Genomic DNA, 19,523 nt, shown 5'->3' on the forward strand with positions numbered 1-19,523 from the left:
TATCAACCTTTCCTTTTTTGAAATCATTTTCAGGAGGAACTTTGAGAGCCTTTCATACCAAGGTCTTGGTGCTTGCTAAAGCCCATAGAGAGCTTTATCATGATTGAAAACATGATTTGGAAATATAGGATTTTTGAAACCTGGGGGTTGTTCTACAAAAACCTCCTCATTTAAGAAACCATTAAGAAAAGCACATTTCACATCCGTTTGATAGAGTTTGAAACCCATAAAAGAAGAAAAAGCTACTAGGATTCTAATATCTTCTAATCTAGCTACATGAGCAAAGGTTTCATAAAGATCAATACCTTCCTGTTGATTGTAGCCTTTTACAACCAATCTTGCCTTGTTTCTTACTATGGTGCCATGCTCATCCAACTTGTTCCTGAACACCCATTTGAGCCCAATGATTTTATTATTCTTAGGCTTTGGCTCAAGGTTCCAGACTTTGTTCCTCTGGAACTCATTCAGTTGCTCTTTCATGGCCACTATCCAGTTAGCATCTCCCAAGGCTTCTTGATGATTTCGAGGCTCTAAGATGGACAGAAATGCTTGGAATGCACAGATTTTCCTTAATTACGATCTTATTTGAGTTCCTTTCCCAATGTCATTGATTATGAGATCAGTAGGATAGGAACCTTGATACTTGAATGGCCTAGGTTGAAATTCCCTTGCTGAAACTCCAATTTGAGGAGCTTCTTGTTCTGTTCCTTCTGCTTCCTCTTCTTCGGCTTGTTCTTCATTCACCTGTTCATCTGGTTGAGGAATATCTTCATCCTCTTGTGGATTTTCTTCTGTAGCAGGCTGCTTTTCTTTGGGTTGCTTTTGAGTTTCTTCTTCATCCCAGTCTCTTATCAATCCTATTTCAAAATCATTGTCTTCTTCCTATTTCTGTACACTCACAAATTGGTTAACTTCATCAAATATTATGTGAATGCTTTCCTCAACACACATTGAGCTCTTATTGAAAACTCTATAAGCTTTGCTATCAGAGGCATATCCAAGGAATATAGCCTCTTCACTTCTTTCATCAAATTTACCTAGGCTTTTCTTACCATTGTTATGTATAAAGCACTTACAACCAAAGGCTCTAAGATGAGATATGTTTGGTTTCATTCCCCTGAAAAGTTCATAGGGTGTTTTGTTTATGATGCTTCTAATTGTTACTTTGTTAAGAGTGTAACATGATGTATTCACGGCTTCAGCCCAGAAGTTCCTTGGCAATCCACTTGCAATCAGCATGGTTCTAGCCATTTCCTCAAGGGTTCGATTCTTCCTTTCTACAACCCCGTTCTGTTGGGAAGTTCTTGGAGCTAAGAAATTATGGTTCATGCCATTTTCCCTGCAAAACTCATCGAATCTTGAGTTCTCAAATTCATTTTTGTGATCTGATCTGAGATGGACTAGTGAGTGACCACTGATTTTCTATATTTTCTTGGCAAAAGCAACAAACTCATTAAAATTTTCATCTTTACTAGCAAGAAAAACAACCCAAGTGAATCTGGAATAATCATCAACAATAACCAAAACATATTTCTTGCCACTCCTGCTTTGAATTCTCATGGGACCACACAAATCCATATGGATTAATTCCAAAGGCTTTGTAGTGCTCACCATTTTCTTCAATTTAAAAGATGAGCGAACATGCTTGCCTTTCACACATGCATCACAAACTTTGTTATGTAGGAACTTGATAATAGGAAGTCCCACAACCAAGTTACTTGACCTCAATTTGGTAATGAAAAGCTATCATGTCCAAAACATTTATGCCATAGCAGGGGATCATCTTCAACAACACTCAGACATGTAAGGTTGTTCCTTGGGATTAAGTTGAGGTCCACAGTATATGTATTCCCTCTTCTTGTTCCTTCTAGAACAACCTTTCCTGACTTGTTGTTGATGATGTTGCAAGAATCAAAAGTAAAACTTACAGAGATTCCTTTATCACAAAACTGTGATATACTGAGCAAATTTTGCATCAAGCCCTCGACCAGGAACACATTATCAATGGAATGAGAATTTTGATCTTCCAATTCTTCCTTTTCCAATGATCTCGCCCTTCTTATTGTCCCCAAAGGTTATTGCTCCTCCAGGGTAGTCTTCTAGTGAGAGGAATTTTGATTTATCACCTGTCATATGCTTTGAACACCCGTTGTCGAGATACCACGAGTTGTTCCCCCTCACTAGAACTTGCAAGAAAACTAAGCATTAGGATCAGAAACCCAGGTTTCCTTGGGTTCCTTAGACGTGGATGCAATATCAGTTTTCTTGACCCACACTTGTTTTACATTTCTTTTATCAGCTTCTTCTCTTAACCTAGATTGACCACAGAGATGTCCAGACTTACCACAAAAAGTGCACACCTTCATGCTAGGAAGCTCAACATATTTCTTTTGCTTACTCTTTTTCTTGGCCATATAACCAAGACCTTTAGTTCGTTTTCCTTGAGTTTCAGCTATCCACTTAGGTATGACTTTTGGGTCTATACTTCTATCCTTTCTAGCATTCAGTTCAGTTTCAAGTTGATCCTTTTGATTTCTTAAAGTCGAAAGTTCATTTTTTAGATTTTCAAAATCAACATTAAATTTAAGCATTTGATCGCTTGAGGAACTGCTAGAATTGATATCAGAGTTTATGAGCTTATACTGAGTTAATTCAACATTCAGAAGAATACTTTCATTCTTGATTCTATCAGCTATCTCTTTTATGTGTTTATAATTAACATCCAGCTCTTGCACTTTACTTTAAGACTTAGCATAGGTTGTTTCCAACCAAGTACCATATTCCTTGCAAATTTTGAGAGCCTTCTCACACTTATTCAGTTTCACACAAGTATCTCTAAATAATTCTTCTTCTCCTAGACACATATCTATTAGGACATCTTTAGAGAGAGTTTTAAGCTGTTTAGGATCAAGAAATACCTCTTTGTGTAGTTCCTCAAGGTAGGCTTTTTCATCATCTGATTTTTCCATCAGACAAAGATTAGTTGTCTCCTCTTCTAGTTGGTCATCCTCTTCTTCTTCCTTATCAGAATCTCCCCAAGCTGCTATCATGGCCTTCCTCATGTCTGACTTCTGGAAGTTTGCTATACTAAAATTTTCCTTTCCTTTCTCCTTACCCTTTCCTTTTCCTTTATCATTTTCCTAGAGGGGACAATCTCTGATAAAGTGATCTAGGGATCCACACTTGTGGCAGCTGTAGTCAGGTTTTGAATTTGATTTCCCTGAAGTTCCTTGAGGTGCGCCCTTTCTTAAACATCCTTTTAAATCTTTGCACAATCAGGGCAGCCTCATCTTTGTCCACTTCTGAGTCTTCCTCCTCTACAGCTTTAAGAGTCAAGCCCTTGTTTCTCATTGACTCAATGTTGACTCTAAGGTGTAACTCATGAGTCATGAATGACCCTGCCAGTTGTTCGATGTTGAACTTGGTGAAGTCCTTGGTTTCCTGAAGGGCGGTCACCTTAGCTCTCCATCTCTCATCCTGTGGAAGACTTCTAAGATTCTTCCTTACCTGCTCATTTGTAAGAATCTGTCTACAAAGGGAAACCAGCTCATTTATGATGTTAGTAAAACGGGTTAGCATCTCTTGGATGGTTTCCTTAGGTTGCATCTATAATCTTTCATACTTAGACATAAGTAGATCAATTTTTGAGCGTTTAACCTCATTGGTTCCTTCATGAGTAATCTGCAGCAAATCCCAGATTTCCTTAGCGTTCTTGCATCCCATAACACGATTGCGTTCATGAGGTCCAAGTCCACAATGGAGCAATTTCACAGCCATAGCATTGATTTCCATTTTATCAAAATCCTCTTTCTCATATTCAGACATAGGCTTAGGGATTACCTCATTCTGAGCATTTGTTTTGGTGACTTCAAAATCACCAACCTCAATGACCCTCCAGACTTGGTAGTTCTCCACCTTGATAAAGATCTCCATGTAGTTCTTCCAGTAGGTATAGAACTTGTCGTTGACATAGGAGGCCACTGAATTGAGTATCATTCCTCGAGCTTTTCATGAGTATTCATTTTCTCCAAGACCTTTCTTCTTCAGGGTTTCCTAATTATCTTAGAAGTTAGGCTCTGATACCAATTGTTGTTTAAATAAATACTACAAGAAGAAGGGGTTGAATTGTAGTATGAGAGTTTAGCAAAACTTTTTGCGGAATTAAAACTAAGTAAGCTAAAGGAACAGAAAGATAAACTGAAGTAACTAAAGTGCAAGAGAGAATTTTACGTGGAAAACTCCTTGGCCTTAATCAAGGAGAAAAACCACGACCACTTGGGATTTTAGGAAAAGAATCTTCACTAGAATAGGGCAATAAATCCTATTACAAACTAAAGACTCTTACTTCAAGTTCCTCAACGAACTTGAAGCCCCGAGGAACTAGTCACCCAACTTGTTACTCTTCTCTTCTCTTTCTCTCTCATCACTTTTCTCTTCTCTTTCTCTTCTCTTTCTCACACAGAAGTTCACTCAAACTTCCCCATTCCCCAAAATACAACTCGAAAGAAAATAACTCTAGTATAAGAACATAAGAACACTCTATATCACTTATGTGGAATTGGACTCTTAACTCGAATTAAAACTTGAAAACTTATGTAAGCAAGGGTGAGTTTTTCCAAATGAAATCAAGAACTATTTATAGAGCAGTAAATGCATTAGAAAAATCTCTTTGTGCAGCAAATCCATTACGCCACTACTCCAACCCACTAAGAAGATCATGTTCCTGAATTCAAGGTGACATGAACTCCTCAATGTGCTTGACCATGATATGGAGAAGATCATGGGGAGTAGGCCGCAAGTTTTGGAAAACATGGAAGATTTTATTTGCAGAATATATTTTAGAAAATCAGAAATAAAATAAAATCTTTTTAGTTAAGAAAAAGATAAACGTTAAAATCTTTAACTACTTTCCTAAAAACATGCTTGCACTATTTTATCTTCTAAGACCAATTCCACACAGAAATTTTGAATGTAACTAAATATCTTATACTTACATAAATCCTAAAATATAAAAATATATTTAGTCTTCATGTTTCTCTGATGAAGCTTCTACTCCGAGACTTCTGTTCCTTGGAAGGAATTTCTCTTCTCTGGTGAAGCTTCTTCTCTGAGGCTTCTGTTCCCTGAGGGATCCTTCTCTTCTCAAGTCTTTGTTTCTGAAGCACCAGTTAGGAATTTCTCTTCTCTAGTGAAGCTTCTTCTCTGAGGCTTATGTTCCCTGCGGGAACCATCTCTTCTCAAGTCTTTGTTTCTGAAGCACCAGTTCCTATAATGGAACTCTTCTTTTGGGATAGCTTTGTTTCTGGATTTCCTGTTCCTCATGGTATCTTTGCACGACACTTAATTCTCCTAGTCATTGCATCTGATCACACACTTAAACAATCAAGCTCTTATTAGTTTGTAAGTAAGTGAGGTTGTGTCATCATCAAAATCATTAAGTCCAACACTGTTCTTTCTAATGGGGTTGTTCCTCTGGTCTTTTTGTTTTGTTTAGTAGCTACTTGTTGATCAACAAGTTTAAAAGTATCCCCTTTTTGCTTATAATTAGGTGAACCAATTTTTTATGCATTCCCTTTCCCTTTCAAAAAAGATATTTTTTGACCACATATATTTATGATTTCATTATGTCAGTATCACTAATTGAATTGCTAGCCCCACATAAGTCACATAATTTGTTCAAATCCTACATGCCAATTAAACGACAACCTTAAAATCCCTAAATTGAACTAATAAGCTAATGGTGTTGGTACTTCAACCAAAGACCTAAATTTAACTAAACTGAGCTATGCAACAACAACCCTAAATTGAACTCATTAAATTGAGCTAATGCATAGAGTGTAGCTATAAGGAACAAAGGACTGAAAAATATGTATGTGCTTATGTATTTATTGAATTTTGAATTGGGGTCAACAAGCTTGCTATTTTAATTACACGAAACATATTAGGTACTCCTACTTATCCAAATAGAATGTGTTTACAGTTTCTATGTGCTTATAATAAATTTGTGTTCAATTGATTTTAGGATATGGGGGGTGGCGGTACAAGTGGTGCGATTTTGGACTGCAATGATGTTGTGGATTTGGATTTTGATTGTGAGGTTATGCCCCAAGGCAACAAAGAGGTATCAGATTCAACATTCTTGTGTGATGGAATGCAGAGTACGAGGTGCTATGATGCTGTTCTTTCTAATGGGGTTGTTCCCCCGCCCTTTATGGGGATGATATTTGCTAGTTGGGAAGATATTGATACTTATTTCAAGAACTATGGAAGGCAACAAGGTTTTGGGATTCTTCGTGCATCTGGTTCTTACACCCAGAAGAAAGATGATGCGTCTGATAAGCTAAGAGGGTACATGTGGAAGTGTGAATGTTACGAAAGCACTACTTATAGGCGTCACATTAATGGGAAAAGGATGGTTGCTGAAAGGGAAGGGCCTGTGAAGTGTAAGTCAAAGAAATGTGACTGCCCTGTGTATATGTACTGGTGCAAAAACAAATCTGGTGATTGGGTAGTAAAGGGGTTGGAATTACAACACAGGAATCATGTCCCTACACCTCAAAAGTCTCGCTATATTTCTATGTATAGGAAGGAAGATATCAATGCTGCTGTGAGGAGAAAGCTCTTCACTGATGTTGGTGCTGGGTTTAAGGTCACCCAAGTCTTCAACTCACTAGCCAGTGATAGGAATGGGGTTGAAAATGTGGCCTTTACCAAGAGAGATTTGCAGAATATTATCTCCCGGGAAAGAAGTGAGAAGATGGAGAATGGTGACTGGAATGCGTAGTTTGATTACTTCAACGCCATGAGTGCTGATAATATGAACTTCTATCATATGCATAGGGTAGACAAATTCAATCAATTGTCCGATGTCATGTGGGCTGACGCAAGAAGTAGGGTTGCCTATGAGGAGTTTGGGGACGTGATTGTGTTTGACTCTACGTACTTAACAAATCAGTACGACCTACCTTTTGCAAACTTTGTAGGTGTCAACCACCATGGACAATCTATTCTGCTAGAATGTGCCTTGCTTTCCCATAAGAATGGCGAAACATTTGAGTGGTAATTCAGAACTTGGTTAGGGTGTATTTCTAACAAGAAACCCTTGGCTATATTAACTGACCAAGATGCTGCAATGAGGAAAGCTCTCTGCAATGTTATGCCTTATACACGTCACCGCTGGTGCTTATGGCACATACTTACCAAGTTCAGCCAGAAACTTGGTAAGTATGAGACTTATGAATTGTTTAAGGTGGAACTTCACGATGTCATTTATGACAGACTCACTGCCGATGATTTTGAGAAGGAGTGGGCTGCTATCATTGCAAAATATAAGCTCAAGGAAAATTCGTGGCTGGCAGGTTAGTATGTTTATATATAAGTCTTATACATAAATGCTTTCTGTTTAATTTAAATAGGTTACTTCATTATATGAATTCATGGCTGTTGTTACATATGTTGTTTGAATTATGCTTCTTTATAGATTTTTATTGCAATTGTGCCAAGTTATATCTATAAGTGTTACGATTGTCTACATTTAGCCTAATGGATCATCGATTTTTATTGGTAATTACTATCTAATTTTAGCTAAATGACAATTTGCCAATACCTTTGTTGTTAATTAGGTTTGTGTATTTGCTCAATAGGTTTGTACACCGAGAGGAAAATGTGGGTTCGTGCCTACACGAGACACATTTTTTTGGCAGGAATGAAGACCACTCAGTGTGTTGAGAGCATTAACTTTTTCTTTGATGGATTCCTCGACAAGCACACACGGTTGTATGAGTTTGGGCCGAAGTACATAGCAGCAATGGAGTCAAGAGCAAATGATGAGAAACAAGATGATGCTGCTGATCAGCGGTTCTGTCTACCACTTATCACCTTTTATATGCCTAATGGTTTTTTAGAAAAATCTACACAGATTCAATGTTTTTGGATGTCCAAAAACAATGCAATAGAGTGTTATACTTGACCCCGTTGTCTAAGGTCATTGACTATGATGGTGACACTATTACCCACACTATTGAGGACAAAGTGTGGGTCTTGTGCAAGGAAACTCAAAAAGAATTCCCGACTCAATATACGAGGCTATATCATGCGAAAATTAATGCAAAAAACACTGAATCTTTCTGCAACTGCAAGCATTTTGAAACTCATGGAATTATATGTCGTCATATCATTAAGGTATTCTTATGTATGTGCTTATCATTTTACATTGGTCTTCATGCTTGTTATTTTCATTACATATGCCTAATTCATAAAATGTTATACTTAAAACTAATGTTATCGTTAAATGAGAGCATAATTATCCTTTTTTCGCTTTATATTACTTTAATATGTGTTGATTAAATTAAAAGCTCCTAGCTCTAAGCTGCTTATTAGGTGGCATAAGCTCTTCAGAATTTAAATTAGCTGACCATCAAACATCCCAACAGTTAGCTAATTATATTGATCAATTTGCTAAAATAGGTCTGGTCAAATCAACTAAATGCCTTAATAATTAAGCTCACCATCTGTAGGGAATAATTTCAAGCCTTTAAAATCCCACTAGCTTGAACCCCACTGTGATCATACACTAAAGTACGGTGGCGTCCAAAAGGGAAGAAGATAGAGTAAAAGAGTCGCCAACAAGTTTTTAAGGAACTTGTAAACCGTTCATAGGATGAAGGTTACACCCCTTAACGATCCAAGAGATCGTCAACTCCATAAGGTCATGAACCAAATAAGGGTTCGGGGATGATGGTACAAATCCAACCTAAAAGAGATTGAATCTGCCCTAATAATAGGCCTCTACTTTATTCTGATCGTATTCATGTGCGCTTTCTGACTAACATGCAATCAATAGGATTAACCCTAAACCTGTTTAATCTATGTTGGTTGAATATTAATGCACAAATAAACTATTATTGGCGATCACTTGAATTATAATCACAGTTAACCTAACAAGATTATTAATTATCTCATTAAGCATGATTACAAATACAAATTCCCTTTAAACATGCAATAAAGATGTGATCAAACAATAACAAATATAATATCAAGCAACATAATAATCATAATAATAAAAATAATCATAAATAAAATAATCATCATTAAAATAATAATAATAATATTCATGATCATCATAAATTATAATCATAATCATGTTCATGTTAATATTAAAGCATAATAAAAGCAAGATCCTAGGCATGATACTAACAAGATTAATAACAAACCCTAGCATGTCACTAAGCAATAAAAATCAAATCTTTAACCCTAACATGATACTAACAATCATAAATATTAGGAAGAGAATAAAAGGCATCATAGAAATCATAATAAGCACATTTGATATTATAACCTTTTCCCTAAACATGATACTAGGAATATCATAATAACAATATAAACATGATTTCTACATCATAATATCAATAAATCAATTAAAGTACTTACTTTGATGCTTCGTACCTCTTTCTAATAACAAAATACACACGTTAGTAACTTCAAGGAAAATAATAATCAAAAAAATTAAATTAAATAATTGAAATAGAGATTTGGGACCAAACCCTCAGAAATTAAAACCTTTCACGTCTAGGGCGAAGGCAACATCGAATATGGCTAGGTGTTTCTAGATCTTGCGAATGCGGAATTATTTATTTGAGAAAAGGCTAGTTTAGGAAAGAGAGAGAGACAATAATCAAGAAAATATTGATGAGAGTTGGTGAATTGAAATAAGAATTGATGAAATCTGGTTATCGAAAACGGAGTTTTAATACGTTATTTATAGAGAAAATCAGCCAAAAAGATAAAATTAACAAAACATAGTCTGGCGCACGCAAAACGAGGTTGGCGCCAGGCATTGGCCATTGGCGCCAGGCGCCAATGGCCAATGGCTAGCACCAGGCGCCAGGCCTGGTTCCAGGCGCCAATGTCTGGAGTCAGGCGCCAATCCCGTTTTTAACGCGTTTTTGTTTTTATCATATCTTTTGATCCAAAAGTCCAAATAAGGCATATAATATGTCGTTGGAAAGCTCTTAAAGTTTACTTTCTAACCCAATTAAAATCAGATTAAAATATTTGTAGATAAAAAGATATGGCCAAAATAGTGGAAGGGTGTCAGTTTTGGATAGAGTTTCATGTCTCATTCATATCTTTTTCGTTATAACTTGGATTTAATATTATAATATATCATTGGAAAGATAATTTAAAGATCTATCCAACTATATAAAATTTGGATAAATTTTATGAGGAACGAAAATAAAATCTGAATATATTCCACTTCGTACAAAACAAGGATTTTTAAAAGGAGTAGTTTTATTCAATTTCAAACTCTTTAAAACATAATTATCAATCCTAACTCCATTAGGATTTAAAATAACCTTCTAGAGTATTCTAAAAGACTATAATAAATCCTAATAGCTTTAGGAATGATAATTAATAATAGGCCCTCCTCTAGATCATTGGGCCGCATATAAAGCTCAAATCGGGCCCAGTTTAGTATTTTGGCCATAACTTCCTCGATATTCATCGGAATTGGGCTTATAATATATCGTTGGAAAGGTCTTTTCAAACCCCATCCAACTAAACTACTATTGGACCCATATCATGGACCAACCAAACTGAATTGGCTGTTTTCTTAAAATAAGTTTTCAAAAACAGAGAGAAGAGAAAAGAATTAAAAACTATCCGCAACACTAGACTTTCCATACTTTCACTTCATTCGATTATGATTCGACGTGAAAGGTACTCATCACTGGGTTTGGTTTTGGGGAGACACAAATGGGTGTCTACACCATCAATCACCCTTTATGGTATTAATGTATCCTTTCCTTTGAATAAATTATATCCATATTACTGTATTTTGAAATCTTCTAGATGTTCTAGATGAGATTTTCCATTTTTGCTTTAGCTGCTAGCTAGGGTTAAAGATTTAATTGATAGGTGTTTGGAAATGTCATCTTCCCTCTTCACAAGCTCAGGGTCCTTGTGGTTTAAATAATGCATGTATAATTAGCTTCATTATTTATCAAAATTTGTAGGAATATATGTGCTATCACACGTGACTTAATTATTTGTACGTGCCCCGGCCTTGATCTTGCATGCCTCATTTTATTTTTTTTAGTCAAATATACATCCACTTTAACTTATTCTTGCAAACTCAAGGTTTTGGACATGCATAAGGTGACTGTTGTCCCTGAAATGTTTGTCTTACATCGCTGGCATAAGGATGTTTTTAGAAAGCACACTAGGGTTAAGGTTACTTACCATGATCCTTCGAAGACGGTAGAGGTGAGAAGGTTTGATGAAATGATTGTAGCTTTTGAGCCTTTGTGCGTTAAGGCTTCTACAGTGGCTGATTGTGTCCCTATAGTTATCGACACACTTCGCCAGTTAGACATCAACGTGGATGCCACAGTGAATGCAGCAGGCTTATCCGGTATCACACCAACTAAGAAAACTCCACCCAAATCAACAAAAAAATCTCCTGCTTCCTCCAAAAAGAAAACTCCAAAGTCTATGAACAACAAGGGAAAAGGGACTGTCACTAAGACTGGAAAGCAGTCCACTATGGATGTTTCTCCGACCTGTTTTGAGATTGGTTCCCCATCTACTGATCTGTTGGTCAATGATCTTGTTTCTCGCAAAAAGCCTCATAGAACTCCAAGTTGCAGGCATCGGTCCTGTGTAGAGAAGCCTAAAAAACGAACTCCTAAGAGGAGCAACTCCGTCAAAAATACTGCACTACACCCTCAGGTTACTTGTAACAATAAGAAGTTCAGGTTTAAATTTATGCTTCTAATTACACTTACTAATGGTATATTTATGTGCAGGTTAACTCTAATGAAGTGCCTCGCTTGTCTCCTGATGGCATTGAGATGCTGACTGAAAATGGTTCGGTTGGGTAATTCACTAGCACGGTGGAACAAGACTCTGATGGTTTTGTGATGTGTGCAGATGATGACGGAGGTGTTCTCGGAATGGATGTTGATGATGGAGGTGTTGTCGGTCTGGATGGTGATGATCTTCTCACACAACATGATCTGGTTTGGGTATAAATTGCACTATGTCTAATTTTTTGGATGTTAAAGGACAGATGAACAATAAAGGATAGTGATAAAGGGCTTATTTTGCTCGTACATGGAGGTTTATTATTTTGGAATATTCTAACAACTGTGCAGTCGACCAAGTTAAGAGGGATGTATATCGAATCCCCTCCCCCTAATCGTTTTGAACATTGTTAAGAGGGTTGTATATATAATCCCCCCTGATCCTTTTGAACATTCTTAGGATCTTTTGAACATTGTTGGGATGGATGTATATCTAACTCCCTACCCCTAATCCTATAGAGCATTGAAGTACTTATAATGCTCTGAATTAAATATTAATCCGCCTTTTGAGCAAATACTCTGCTTAATGTGGTTAATTTGGTTTTCCACAATGTGATTACGTCTTTATTTTATATTGATTTAATTTGGTCTTGTATCTACGTGCTTGTGTGTCCAAACATGCTAGGGTGTGTTCAAACATGTTTTGGAGAAACAATATAAATTGATTTGATAATGTCTTCTTGTTGACTAATCTATGATAAAATTATAAAAATTGATTTCAAAAACTATCATTTATTAACTGGAACATGACATAGCTTATTAGTTACTTCAAACGAATGAAATTTAGGGAAATTTGAGGGTTCTTGTAATCAAGTGTTTACAATTTTGTCACTTCATCATTTTCACAATTTTGAATTCATAAACTAATTTTGTAAATCTAATCTAATTATGTACAAAATAATCAAATTACATGATGACTTGAATTATACATAAAACCTAAGTTAATTGAACCTTTAGTTTTTCTTATTATAACTAGTTATTGCCCCGGGCGATGGCCCGAATTAATTGAATGTGCAAGGTGCCACCTAAAAATATTATCTTCAATGTAATAGATAAGAATAATTGAAACGTATAAATGAGAAATGTAATTAAATTATAAGAACTAACTAGTAAGAATAATAATCGCAATTGTATTAGTTGGATATTACACTTGAATGAGAATTGTACTTCATATATTATAGGCACATACTAAAATCTCAAGCCAATTGCAATACAAAAGATATAGAGAAAAATCTATCAAAATATAAAAACCTTTGTCATACAATTTCTTTTAATGGAAGTTTGATTTAGCAAAACAAGAGAATATATTAGTAAAAGGTAGTAAATTTTATTTATTTACATTACAGATAAAATAATAAATTATGAAAATTTACTTTGTTAAATTGTTTGATGTTATTCAATCTAGCGATTAGTGATGAAATACTACGTTGTAAATTTTATTATTGTGCAATAACGAACTACACCTGAAACTCTAAGGAGATAAGAAAAAAATTTGGAAGAATGATTTAATTATAAAAAATTGAGCTCCTCATGAGCAGATACATATGATTGTAATGTAACTCAATAAAGTAACTACATATCTGTCATGTCTGACATATCATGACATATCACTCTCATTACCATCACTCATATCCTCGCATTACCACTCATATCCTCGCATTACCACTCATATCTTAATACATGAGTCGTGCCGTGAACGAAACCATCTTGGATTTGTTTAACTTTGCCTTTGCTTTAATAATAACCATTTTTTCGCCTAGTTTTGATTTGTCGAACTAAATTGAACTGACTTGAACTTATTGGATCTAAGATGATTATCCCTTAATAGTTTGAATTGTCTTACATCAATTAATCTATAGAAAACTTATTTGTCATTACAATCATCATTGGATCATTCATATGTTCATCTAGTACCCTTGATAAGCTTATTAGTACCCTTAAAATTAGTTTGTGCCTAGGTGCTACCAAGCCTTTTTGGTATTATTCCAACCTCTAATATTTCTTAGTTTAGATTTTAAATAGTCATGAAGGATAGTGTTAAGCTTAGATCATCATTTATAATTACCTTGAATTACCTTGATGAAGAGTGGTACAACATTTTCACGATAATCCTACTTTATAAGGGATTCACATATACACTGAACTAACATTGCCCGACCCACTAATTACTTTGAAGTACACTTAAGTAGGGGTATGTTCATGTTTATCTCTGAGATAGACACATAGTGAATTTATATCCCCTCATAACACGAAACTATTTCCTTTTTATCTTTTAAATGATAAAAAGAATTAAAAATGATCATATTGGAAAGTAGTGAAAGAGTTAATAAAAAAAAAGGTCATTGTTCTTTCTGTATTGTATAAATTTTACTACAAAGGTTCACACAACTTTGGTGTATTCAGCCGTGAAACTATCCAATTCGCTCCAAAAGGCATAGTATAAATGAAATTATTAGTTATGAAGCTCATATAAATAGTAGTTTCAAAATTTGTCAAACTATATGTTGTATTAAAAATATAAGGAAAATTTGCAAATTGCAGCCATTTAAAACTTGTATTTTGCAAATTACAGCTATTAACAAAATAAATTGCAAATTGCAGCCCAAAAGTTGTTACAAATTGTAAATTGCAGTCTAATTCAATTTTTTAATCGATTTGTGTGTCAAAAAGTGTCTGTGTAAGGTTTTAGGGGTCATTTTAGTCCTTAAGGACCCGAATTTAGCTCGGAATTGGCAAAAAAAAAAACGTAAGTGCCTCATTTTGCGTAACAAAAATGTATGGGCAATTGTTTTTTTTTTCCTAGTAAATACGAGGCACTTACGTTAATTTTTTTTGCCTATTTCGAGCTCTTAAGGGCTAAAATAGCCTCTAAATTCTTAACTGAACATTTTTCGACACCCAAACCAATGAAAAGATTGAATTGGGTTGCAATTTACAAATTAAAACAACTTTTGGGCTAATTTGCAAAAATGAATTTTAAATGGCTGCAATTTACAAAATACAAGTTTTAAATGATTGCAATTTGCAAATTTTCCAAAATATAAACTCGTATTAAAAGTATATTTTTACCGGGAGTTAAAATATATTTCCATATACATGTGGAATCATTAACAAGTATAAGTATTTTTTTTCGGGCTACTATATCACAGTTGAAGCACTGTCCTAATGGTTCACATTCTTCACTATCTACACACTACCATGCACAATGGTCAAGAGTTCGATTCCCATTAACCCCCTGCCCCCCAATTTTTTTATTGTTTGCTGGAGTAGTTTCATTATTGTTGTTTGTGTTAATTAGGAAGTTGATGTTATGGATTTGTTGTTGGTTCGTGGTGCAAAGAAACGTGGTTGTGGGTTGGTGGTGCAAGGGAGCGAGGCTAGTAGTGGCGATACTCTGTGCTCATGGTAATGGTCGGTGTAGGATTTAGCCGATTTGGTGAGGTGGTGTTGGGTGGGGGTGGGTTTTTTTCCTATCTAGGTGGTGGAAGTAGGGCGTGGTGGAATGTGTTAATGGTGACCATGGAAGTGGTGGTGGTAGATGGGGTTTACAGTGGCCATGAAAGGGGAGAAAGATGGGAGCAGGAAGAACAAGAGGGATAAAGAAGAAAGCAATTTTTTTTTTTTAGAATTAAAAGATTAGAATTAAAAATCAAAATTTAGCCAATAATAAAGTGACACGTGGATAGGCAACTGGTTGTATGAGTAAGGTGACCTACTAGGGTTGTTATGAGAAAATGGGTAGCAAATGTTGTATTATTCAGCAATAATCCAAAGGTGGGATTGTTTTAGGAGAATGGAAGAAAGGTTGGATTATTCTTGTTAAATTTTCCTTTTCTTATTTAGTTTGTCAAATTTGATTGAGATTTTTTTGTAATTTTTTTTATTTATCCTAATTTAACGCAAATGTTGTATTTGTAAATTAGAACAAGAAAGGGATCACTAACATCACTCCTTTGAGTAACATTCAAAGAAATTGAATTCATTTCATATGAAGTTATTTTTAGGGTAATTTTTAGTGGATTAAAAGAGATTTGGTACATTGAAAGCTTTTGAGATTAGTAATTTTTAGGGTAATATAATTATGGCTATCATGTCATAGGGATATTAAGGTGACAATTTTAATTTTATGTATTTATTCATTTTTTTTATTTATTTTGGGTGGAAGATTCAAATGACTTGGTGGTGAGATAAGCTTTTAGGTGAGGGTGTAGCATTTATGGTGTAAGAAATAAGTTCCATAGGAACAAGATTTAAAGAGAAATTTGCGACACATATGCTACACAATTTACTTCATGATGTGTTATGCAATTTGTTAAAAACATTGTTTGAATTGGTAATTTTTTTTTTTTTTTTTGTCATTAATTAATCGACCAACATAACCATACAAATGCTAATAAATACTACAAAATAAAATTGCTAATTGGTAACCCATATGAACAAATTTTGACCTTAATAATACATATTTTTGCAAAATCAGATTTGGTAGATGTCATTTAAAGACTTATACCATTTGGTAGATTCATTTATAGATTTATAGGTAGCTTTTCCTCAAAAAAAAAAAAAAATCCTCATAGGTAGCTATGACATGATGTCATAGCTAACTTGAGATAGTTTTGACCATTTTGGAAACAATATCATTACCATTATAATTTTGTAGGGTACAATACTCTCTAAATTATAAAAGGTTCTCAAATACACTTAAGGTCTGTAGGGTTTTGTGGAATATTATAAACTGTACTTATTGCTTTAAAAATCCAATAAACAATCTAAATTATGAACAGGTTAATATGGTTATAAATTGCGGAACCTTCCTATAAACATACTATTGTCGAATTATATACTACAACCAAGTAACTCATGTAAAATATTACTGATGAGATGTAAATAAGGTTTTGTATTAGATATAATGAATGTAACTTAAAAATGAGAGCATTTGAGGGTCATCTATGTATAATGTCATCAAATTTGGTTTTTATTGGGTTGAATCACTGAACCTATACAATTTATAACAATGTGTTCATATCTTTTTTACGCACAACATTTGATATACCTAAAATAATGTGTTAGTATACGTTTTAGGTTCGGCTTTTTAAATGCCCTATAATTACTTAATACTTGTGTCTTTGTGTATATTTATCGGAGAATTTATATAAATTGTCCAAATTTAAACATTTGTTTGATTTTTATTATAATTTTTATTTATTTTGGAAAGGAGATATTTTAATTTCCACACATTTCATTTTTTTTTTAAAATATTCATAATTGAGTATCCTTGATGTTCAATAACCTCTTGTTAAAAAAATAATAATAAATAACTTCTACTAAATAATTAAATAAAAACCAACACCTTAACTTGATGAAGTGACAACAAAAAATGAAAAGTAAAATTTAGTTTCTAAAAAAAAAAAATTAAAAAAAAAAAAAACAAATATCCTTCTATATGAGACTTTTTGACTTCCACATAACATTTCACTTCTCCAAAATCCTTCACTTGTCATTAATATCACCTTTAATATTTCCATTCATGTTCTTCCTTTATGACGTCCATCATCTTTAACCTTACTGTTCTCTTTCTTTTTAAAATAACAAAAAAAAAAAAAAAAGAAGATACTTTTAAGTATTTTTTTACCAACCAAAATTAACTTAAATTTGAAGATGAACAACAAAGGAAAGTTAATTGTTTCACGGTTATCCACTCGTGAATTTGGCTGTACATCAAGAATAAAATTCCACCCTAAAGCCGTATGTTATTTTCAACCATGCACGAGCACCACCGTTGTGTCTGATATGAACAGGACTTCTTACTTTGAGAATGATTTCCTGCGTCTCAATGAAGCCTCAACGCCGAATGAGTATATTTGTAACGAAATTTTAGCGTCCACGCCTGTTCGGACTCATTATGGTAGCGGAAATCCTGGCCGTCTAATGAGAACCCCACGAGTGATGTCGTTCCAGCACATGTTTCCTTAAAGGAAGATTACCATGCCGGCCAAAAAAAGGGGGCTAAGATGTTCATCTAATGGGATATGCTCAAAAATCAAAGGGATTTGGTGATTCCAGAGGACCTCAAAGTTGTAATTGATCCAAGACCCTCTGTAGAACCACAACCGAGTGTTATATTGCCTGTGCCGGATACTCCTACTACAATTTTTATGGGTGGGTATAATGATGGTGTGCATGCTATGGAGGCGAGTTCCACGATCCACACAATACAACTTGAAGTTGTTGCCGAAAATTAGAAAAATCAAAAAATTGTTATTTTGTGAATCATGTAAGGCACGAAAAGAGTTTTCATATTGAAAAAAGGCCTCCAATTCCCGAAGGTACTATTTTGTTGTTGTGGAATTGTCGGGGTATGACAAGAGACTCATTCGAAGACAATTTTATTTTCTTGCATCACAAGTACTCACCTTCAGTTATCGTACTCACCTAAACCCGTATATCGGAAGAAGCCCTAGAGTTTGTTGAACGGAAGTTGAAAACTAACTACAAAACTGAGGTACTCGGGTCGATTGGTGGACCGAGTGGGGTGGCTTTATTTTGGGATCCAGTCCTTTTGACTCATTCCTTCGAGCACAAGGGCTATTATGCTCGGGGTCTAGCTGTGTCAGTGATATACGAGGTAATCTCGACTTTATTTTAGTTTACTATATTTTGTATGTATTAAGTTGGTACTATGTGAATATAATTTTCTTGTTAATTTAAAAATCAAATTTAAGATCAAAATAAAGTGTATAAACTAATGGTTTTCTGTTTTATCTTTTATGGGAAGTACAATTACCACTAGTGATATGTTACAAGTTAATTTATAGTGAAATTTATTGTTTGCTTTCTATAATAATATTTTTACATGTTTAGTACAATGTTTTAAAATTGCTTGTAAATGTGATAGAAAAAGTTATTACTAAATTACTTGTTAGGTTGCTAATGTATTAAACACTAGTAAAGGTAAAAAATTCAATATAAATATATTATATTGAAAGATATCAATTTAGCTAAAAATATTAAAAAAAATATATTATATTGAACTTGAAAGTAAAAATGGTGCTAATAAATATGATAATGTCAGTGAACTAGGCTTGGAAAGTTGGAATGAAGTATAAATAGGTAGAAACTAGATTTTGTTAGTGGAGGAACACTTTTTTGGGCATGTGGCTTCAAGTGTTCTAGTTGATAGATTGAACTCCCACTTGAGATATGTTTCCGCTAGATTTTTGCTTAATATGTATATATATAAATGTATATATATATATATATATATATATATATATATATATATATATATATATATATATATATATATATATATATATATATATATATATATATATATATATATAGTTGATAGATTGAACTCCCACTTGAGATATGTGTCCGCTAGATTTTTGCTTAATATGTATATATATATGATGATGATGATGATGATGACAGAGCACAAAAGTGTCTCCTACAAAATCTTTTTTAGCATAATGTTCTACTTCCTCTGTTTTTTTGTACTTGACCTGTTTATTTTATCACGCTTGTCAATGCAAAACTTTGACGGTAAATAACTTTAATTCTCCATAATTAAAATATATAAACGTTGTATATTATGATAGTAATTATTGAAACGAATTCAAAATGATCTGATATGAATATGTTTTTCCTTACATATTATTC

This window comes from Chenopodium album, chromosome 5 (assembly GCF_948465745.1).
Source record: "Chenopodium album chromosome 5, dcCheAlbu1.1, whole genome shotgun sequence".
NCBI classification, from domain to species: domain Eukaryota; kingdom Viridiplantae; phylum Streptophyta; class Magnoliopsida; order Caryophyllales; family Amaranthaceae; genus Chenopodium; species Chenopodium album.